The following is an 8,786-nucleotide window of genomic DNA, read 5'->3' as shown; positions in this document are numbered from 1 at the left end:
TATTCTTTTACTAATCACCTCTTACACTTTAGTTTTTAAAAGATCAAGTCTTTGAAATCAGCTGTCTGTTATTTAAAACATTTGACACTTATTGCCTTAACAGCTTCAAAAACCACACACATAAAACTTCATGATACAGTGGCCAAGTTTTATCCTATTGTGAAGTTTACCCATTTGATTTCTGTAATTGTATATAGTTCTGTCATTTAAAATATACCACTTCATTCTTCTACACTTCGAGAATGATCTTTAGGAGTAACTAAGTATATTTTCTGTGGAGTTATTTCTGACAATATTTTTCAGAATACAGGATTATATATGTATATTTATACTCTTGTGAGTTCAAAGTCTGTTTTCTAAAACTTTCTGTATATACCTATAATTTTTTGCATGATTTTGTGATAATATAGTCCCCCCCAAAATCATTTTTAAATTATATGCTAATAGTCAATGGAAGAGTTTCAAGGAATTGTTTATATGGTTTTGCATTTGTCATTTCAACCAGGCACAGGCCCAACGACAACTGGCCGAGGCTGCTGCAGCCTCGGTGCCTTTTTCATTGACCTCCACAACACTCTTGTGAACAAACTTGGACACACACAGGTCTCTCTCTGGAGACATTGCTGATGAATCAGCCTTGCTTCCTTGGAAGACATCCACCATTCTCAAGTGCTGAAACATGGACCCCATGTCATAATTCTCTTCCATTTTAAATTTTGGAAGGAAAACCTTTACATTAATTCTCTTCATATAGTCTGGTTTGGTCCAGGCTGTTAACTTCTCAAAGGTAAGATTGTTTTCCACCTGAAAAATCAGATTTAGAGACTGTCAGATTCACAGTTGAGGTCTTACCCAGAGTTTCATAATCACTTCCTGCTCACAGACTCCGCCATCATCCCACATGGGGCACTGTCTCTTCACATGGCCAGACAGTATAAGTGTTCCACTGTCCTGCTAGTGTGTGGCTCCCCTGATGGGTATGGAGGCCATCAGCCTGAGGGTGGGAAGATCTGGCCATCTTCTCCTAAACTCACTGGAAGGGAGGTCTATTCCAGATTAGATTCTCTGCGTTTTGTGGGTTGTGTGAATTAAATGTGAAACTCCTCAAAAGACTCTCATCATGAATGCTTGCTCTGTAGCTCTTTTTACTTTTATCTTAGGCATCAGGGGGATCTAGAAGAATGAAGGAAGCAGTTCTTGGAAGTTACTTATGAAGGAAATCCTTGGTTCTTTGTCCCTTCTTATTTTTCTGCTTCCCGATTACTAAAAGGCCTATAATGTTTGCCAAATGCACCTGCATCAATGGAACTATAAGATGCAGACAGGTAATTTGAAATGAGCTCTCTCAATCTGTGAGCCTACAAAAATCCTTTCTCTCCTACATTATTTTTGTCAGGCATTTTATCAGTGATGAAAATCTAACTAACACTACAGATGCCATGCCACCGTTAGGGAGCTGGATGAGAAGAAGGGAAGCTGTTCTGATTACAAAGACCCCTTAGATCTTTCACACTGCACTGCTCTCTATCAGAGTCTGGCTGACATATTGTGGGGCACCCAGCTGCAAGGAAGAGCAAGATGTCCCATAATGGTCTTCCTGACTCTTCTGTCTGTGGATGTCGCTCCTCCTCTTCCACTTTGTTAGGTTAAAGTGCAATATTTTTCTGCATATTTTATGTTCTAGTATATTAAAATAAAATAATAACAAGGATCATGATAAAGTTCTCTTTACAGAGGGGTGTTATTTTCCAAGCACTATGCTAAGTTTGCTGCCTGAGTTCCCCTCATTTCATCCTATCAGGTAGTGATCATCACATCATATTCTTGTGATGAAGTTATAATATATGGCAAAGTCACACAACCCGCAATGGGAGTCTTAAACACACTTTGGTCCCAAAACCTCGTGCCTGGACACAATTCGAAGTTCAGTCTGTTAGTACTACCCACTCTCCATGAAGTTGCCAGGATGAAAACATTAAGTTTTCTTCTTGATGTACGAGGTGAGGTACGCTGTGAATATGTTTTATTACCAATAGTTAATAAAGAAGCTGCCTTCGACCTGTGAAGGGCAGAAAAGTGCTAGGAGGGGAAACTAATTAGAGGGTGGGTGAGAGGAGGCAGAGTCAGGAAGATGCCATATAGCCGCAAGAGGGGGAAAGATGTAAACTGCCATCTGAAAACTTACTAGTGGTCCATGAGCCTCATTGTACAATATAAAATAATGGAAATGGGTTAATACTAGATGTAAGAACGTTTAAGCTATTGGCCAAACAGTATTGCAAATAATACAGATTTCTGTGTGGTTATTTTAGGGCTGAGAGGATGAGAATGAAAAAGCAGACTCCACCAACAAATTGGCGTCCCAACATGGGGCTGACTAAATCCATGTAGAACCTGAGAATGCGTGGAAAGGAATCTTAGATCCCCCAACATCTTCTAATGAGAATAGACACTGGACTCTTCTAGAAGACATTTAGAGTCTAGAATAATACAACCTCTTCCGCCTCACCTGGCTGAGGTCCACACCATCATCCGGGAGCAGGACCACAAAGCTCAGCTCCAGGCCCTCATAGGGCATCTCCAGCACCTGTGCCTGTACTTCCTTCACGTAGGCGTGGTTGAATCTGTCTTCCTGATACATCATCTGCACTGGTCTTTTCTCACTCTGAACAGATGAATCCAGGACATAAAATACATTATTGAGAGAGGTCAAAAGGTTTCCAAATGAGCTGAAGTTAATGCCAAGAGTGTTCTCATCACTCACAATGAAAACACTAATCATGGTCCAGTGAACACTTAGTTAATGTCTACCAGTCTCTTCCTGCTTTCATTAAAAATAGTTGTAAGCAGATATGGAACTGTAGTAGATAGGATTCTACAGCAGTGGCAAAAGGCCTTGACCAAAATAGCATGGGAGAAAAAGGGTCTTTCATCTTACAACTCTCGGGTTACATTCTATCCCTGAGGGAAATCAGAGCAGGAACTCAGGCAGAAGCCATGGAGAAGTGCTGCTTATTGGCTTGTTCCTCATGGATTTCTCAGTCTGCTTTCATACACAGTTCATGACCTCCTGCCCAGGGTTGGTGCCCAACAGACTTGTCTCAAGGCCAATCTTATGGAGGCATTTTCTCCATGTAGCATCAGTCTCCTCAAATGGCTCTGATTTGTCTCCAGTTAACAAAACAGCAACCTAGCAGGGACTTACTTACGGAACATCATGTGTTATCAGCAGGAGAAATGTGTCATTCAATTATTAATATTTTAAAGTCATAGTTGGGTCTATAATGTTCCACAAAGGCTCATGTTTCAAAGCCTTTGTCCACAGGTTCACACCTATTGGGATCTGGACAAAAACCGTAGGAGACAGGGCCTATTAGAGAAAAGTTAGGTTTTGGAGAGGGGCTGCCCCTGAAGAAAATTTTGACAATACATTCCCTCTTTCTTTTGCTTCCTGACTGCTGTGTGGTGACCAAACACCACCATGCATTTTCAAAGCATGTTGTACTGTACCACCAAAACCCGGAGTGATTTGACCAACTGACCCAGACCAAAAATTCTGGACCCATGAGCTACATTAAATAATTCCTAATTTAAGTTCATCATCTCATATAGCTTGTTACTCTAAAGGAAAGATGGCTACCAACACACCAGAAATAGGATTTTCACCATTTATAATTTTCAGTCATTATACCTAAGGAAGCAGCATAATCAATTATAGATAACAGAAGAGTTTTCATAAATTAGACTGGGATATTTTCATAGCAGTGTAAATGATACTGCAGACAGATACATCCTCTCAGAAAACAGGCTGTTAACAGGAGCACACAAGCTCAAAGATTTACTATATTTCACAACCTTCTAACTCATCACAAAGTAGAAAGTTCCAGAGCACAGATACTGACAGGCATAGGTTGGAGCTACATTCTGATAGCCAATCAGAGTGAATTAATTAAATTACTACAAGTTGGAGACCCTCTGAACAGATCTCCATGTAGGTTTGTGATGCAATTATATTCTGATGACCCATCACAGGCAGAAAGTCAAATCTTTAAATGGTATATTAAACATTAAAAGATTATTAGAGAACATCTATATTAATTATATAAATTTCCAAATAAAAGAAGCCATGGTTTAAAAGACTTTAAAGTACTCCTAAGAAAAAAGAGAATGGACAGTTTAACATTGCAAAATTCATTAAATTTTATTTGTTTAAAGATTGAGCAAACTATTCCAAAATGCAATTAAATATACTGCAATTAAAATGGAGATCACTGAAATTGAATCACTATGTTTCATTGTTTACAGAGACCTGTAAATACTGTTTAGTAATGATAAACTGGCCAATAGTTTAAAATGTTTAATGTAGTTATAAAATACTTTACCATAGTAATGTTTGTATATTCTTTTCTGCTATGCATCATGCTTAATATATATTATACTAATATATTGTAAGCAGTTACATTTTGGCATTCTTGAACATAAGGAGAATTTAGGTTAGAATGAGCTAGAAACTGAAGTCACATAAGAAGTTTTCAAAAGCAGCAATTGCCACCAAAAAGATGAAAAATAATATAGGCAGTTAATGTTCTATATTCCAATCATTTGTCTACGTTTTAACCTTTCATTCAGAAATATTAGTTTCTAAAGGTTTTCTGTGCTTTCCCGTTCTCTTTCTTTCTAGGCCGAGGATCAAGTCCAGCAATTCACAGGACATTGGATCTGTTACTGAGCCCCTACACATTCACCATTCCACATTTCCATGCAAGTTCTTTGTCACACTGGCATGAACATTTGTGTATTGTTCCTTACTTGGTTTATTTTAAAGGGCATTTCCCTTGTGCATGTGTTTTCAAACTGTTGATGCCACTTTCCATTGAAGTATAAAGCATTGACAAGAACCAACCTCGTCTCTGAATCAACTGCCTCCTGACAGCAACTCTGGAATTTTCCCTTTTAAGAAAAAAGAGACTTCATTCAGGTTCATTTTGTACACATGTGAGAAATAAGTTGATGTGACATCTGGGTAGATTCAAGAATCACAGCTCCAAATTTACTGAATTTTGTTAAAAAATGAAATAAAGATACCCAACATCCATGTATGACTGGAGATCGTGTGCACCAAATGACCATCCTCAAGTTGAGGATGCTGAATGACTTCCAAGTCTCTCAAGAAGAACAGGTTTGGGAAAAGCAGAAAAAGTGACTCCAGGATGGAGAACAAAGAAGTAGGAAATGTGGAAGGGGTCACAGGGAACTAATATTTAACCTTGGATGCTCTGGTGGTTACTATCTTGACTGTCTGAATCAACTAAGAGACATGTCTCTGGGCAGGCCTGTGAAGACATTTCCCAGGAAAGTGACTAAGGGGGAAGACGCTCTCCAGACTGGGCAATGCCTTCCTGTGCTGCCCCAACTAAAGGACTGAGGGAGAAGGAGCACTGCTATTGCCTGCCTGCCTTCAGCCCTTGCTGGTGAGTGCGTCTATGCTCTTTGTGCCCTATGACTGCCAGTTTTAGCTGACACTGGGACTCAGTAATTGTGGCCTTCATGTGGACAAAAACCAGTGGCTTTCCAGAATATTCTAGGTTTTCCATGCCAGCATTAGTCTGATAAGGTCTCCAGACTTAGAGACAATGGAATAGCTCTCAGATTCCCTAATTCTCCACATGCAGTTGGTCATTGTGGGATACTCAGCCTGTATTTTGTATGCCAATCTTTAAAATCCCATCTGTGTTATATATTCATTCTATTCCTCTAGAAATCACGGAGTAATACACTAATGTTAGGCACAGAGTCTTATCTAGAATACCATGGCCATGCCCAGTTCTACCATAGCACAACATGTCAGAGACTCAAAGGCAGAAAGTAGTTTGTTGAATAGCTACTACCATTCTACACTCTCCATTGATGAAAGAAACAACATAGGCAAGAGAACAGATTCCCTTCTTCTCCATTAAGGGAGATCCCATCGATGGTCAAGAGAATCCTGCTCATTTATAATATCAAAAGTGTAGAAGAGGTAAGATTCTAACAAAAAAAATGGGCAAATAATTGTAGAGTCTTTAAGAAGAGATTCTCATTCTTATTGTCACTCTGTTAGCACGAATAGGAATGTACTTATTGGTACAGAGCTGTTTGGTTTACCTATCAGACAATGGTGTCAAAGATCTCTGAGACCAATTCTCAAACATATTATGCTTGAAATAAAAACAAATAAGGTTCAACCCAAATGAAAGGTTCTTTTAGGTCAATGTAACTGAGCAGCCCTGATAGAGTATTTTCAATGGAAATCAAGGCTGGTTTCACCAAATGTAAGTGAGGGATCTGAGGCAGGAAGGGTGAAATCAGAAACCGGAATCCTCTTAAGACACAATGGTGGTGGGGGCCAGTGCCATAGAGACTGTAGGAAGAAGGGGCCCAGGGAAGACTTTTGAGGAAGATCTCCACATGAATCTCCGAAGTAGAGTCACATGAGCTGCAGACCACCCTTGTCTTATAATGTAAGCTGCTCGACTAGAAATCAGGCCCATGAGTTCTCATGACATTTGTATCATCCCTCTGTCCTGAAGAAATATACAAATAACTCTATTTTTAAAAACTAAGTGTCTGAGTAAAACCTCCATGAATTCACTGAGGTCTGAATTATACTGCATATAATGATGTTAGTCTGAATCCCTTTGATTTCCTGAAATAACATCTAGTCCATGGGGTGGGGAGAGAAGGGAAGCTAAAAAGAAAGAGGAGGAAGGGAAGAAGAGTGAGGGGTAGATGGTAAGGACAAGAATGTGGGGTGTGAAATAACTTGAAATTCTGACCTTCAGTCTTTTTGGAGACCCACGTGTTTATGTGCTTCCTGGACTCCTCTGGATCTTTGGCAAAGGACAGCTGCTCCAGCTCCGAGTGATAGAACTGAAGACAGGACTCCTTAAAGGTCTTTGGAGAGAAAATGTTCAGGGAAATAACATTGCAAAATAAATTGTTAGCTAGCAAGCTTCCCAATCACCTGAATATAATGGCAAAGACCAAACATCTTCATGTACGTGGCCCTTGTAAGTGAGAATAATAAGACCCAAATAAATGAAAATTTCAAGTAGTCAGGCTTGAAATATTTCGAGGTATAGTTTTAAAATTGTCATCTTTGGGCAAGTTTACGGAGTTTAGTTTCCTTGTATAGCTTAGGTTGGCTTAGAACACATGACCCTAATGTCTCATCATTCTAAAAGCAATTGTTATAAATATGGATCATGACATTCGCTAGAAATTGATTTTTAATTTTCTCAAGCTCTCTAGACCTTCAATAGAAATCTATAGCAACACATTTTTAAATTCAATTTTAATCATCCCACTGATACAACTTACTGGGGGTAATTCGCAAGTGTTCTCTGCAAAGATTCTATTGGCCATTCTAAGCAAGTACTTTCTGTCTGGCTTGTTCAGGTTATTGAGAAGACACTGGAAGCCCCGATGAATGTCTTCCTCTGTGTTTAAACCAAGTGTCTGTTAATGAAAACAATGAAATAGTATGACATCAGTAATAAAACATTTTGGTTGTAAAAAGAATTTGCAAGCTAAAGAGATGGTTAAGGCAGTGATGTACATAAGGTTCTGATATAAGTAAGATTTATTACTTATATCAATTAAACAATTAAATTATAAAACAATTAAACAATTAAAAACAGGTATTAGCCTTCCTTTCCAATAAATAATTACAAAATCTATTGCTCTAAAAATTGAATTCTATCTAAGAAATTGGTGTTTCAAATATTTTCAACATCTTTTTTTTTTCCCCAAATAAAGTGTTTGGGCTAAATAGAAGGCCTTAAACTTGCTCCAAGAGTCCTACAACTGAGTTGTAATTGCAACACCCTCCTTCCATGGATTACACAAAGAAACAAACAAGCCTCATTTGGAACTGAGTTGTGCAGGTAACCTTGAACTTGTGATCATCCTGTCTCAGTCCTCTTAGAAGTTTGAATTTATCATGTGTGACTCATGACCTAGCATGAATCTATTCATGAAGCATTTTCTAAGTGAAATCTGGATAAAATTTTGAGATCTCTCAAAAAGATTACTCATGAAAAATCATTGCCTTAAAGAAGTATTACTGGAGGAGATTCTCTTCCTTCCTCATGAAACAGAGTGTGGTTTTCTGACCCTCCCTTTTCAGCAACTCTTAGGTAAGTAAAACAGGGTCAGGTGACAGGGAACTTACCTGAGATATCTGGACTGCAGTGTCTCCCTTCGCCCCCAAGAGGACCATAGCTAGAGCAGAGGAGATGCTCACAGGAGAGTAACATACATTTTTTGAAGGGTTGTTCTGACAAAGGATCTTTAAAAGATGGATGGCAAAGGTGCCGTTTGCTTCAGACAGAGTGTTCATGATGCAGAGTCTGGAGACAAAGGAGAAATGGTACTCAGTACAGCGCTGGAGGTTCACTGATCTGACTTGGGGAAATCTGGGACTCTGCTCTTGGTTCTCATTTCAAAACTCCTAAGTACTTAATATTTCAAATTTAAGTTTTATTCTCAGTCGCAGTCCTTCCAATTTTAAGGTTATTATCTAGGTGTGGTCACGGAAGCAGACCAAACTAGCATCTGTCCATCTGCATATATAGAAGGTCAGATCGTCAGGATTGCACACACAGAACACAGCTCAGAGAGGTGGACTCTCGAATCTTCCCATACAATCCAGTTCCTCTCTCTGAATATGGTGAAGTTGAAGATAAAGAGGAGGAGGAAGAGAAGAGGAGGGGAAGAAACAAAACAGCTATGTGTATCTAGGTCTT

General features: G+C 39.0%; 1 pseudogene; it reads right to left on the bottom strand.

Annotated features, from left to right (window-relative positions):
- Window positions 1-492: 492 nt before the first annotated feature.
- On the bottom strand, window positions 493-8,380 carry LOC130885531 (serpin B9-like; annotated as a pseudogene).
- Between the last annotated feature and the right edge of the window lie 406 nt (window positions 8,381-8,786).

Source organism: Chionomys nivalis, chromosome 13 (genome assembly GCF_950005125.1).
Source record: "Chionomys nivalis chromosome 13, mChiNiv1.1, whole genome shotgun sequence".
NCBI classification, from domain to species: Eukaryota; Metazoa; Chordata; class Mammalia; order Rodentia; family Cricetidae; genus Chionomys; species Chionomys nivalis.
This window is presented reverse-complemented; position numbering and strand designations above follow the sequence as displayed.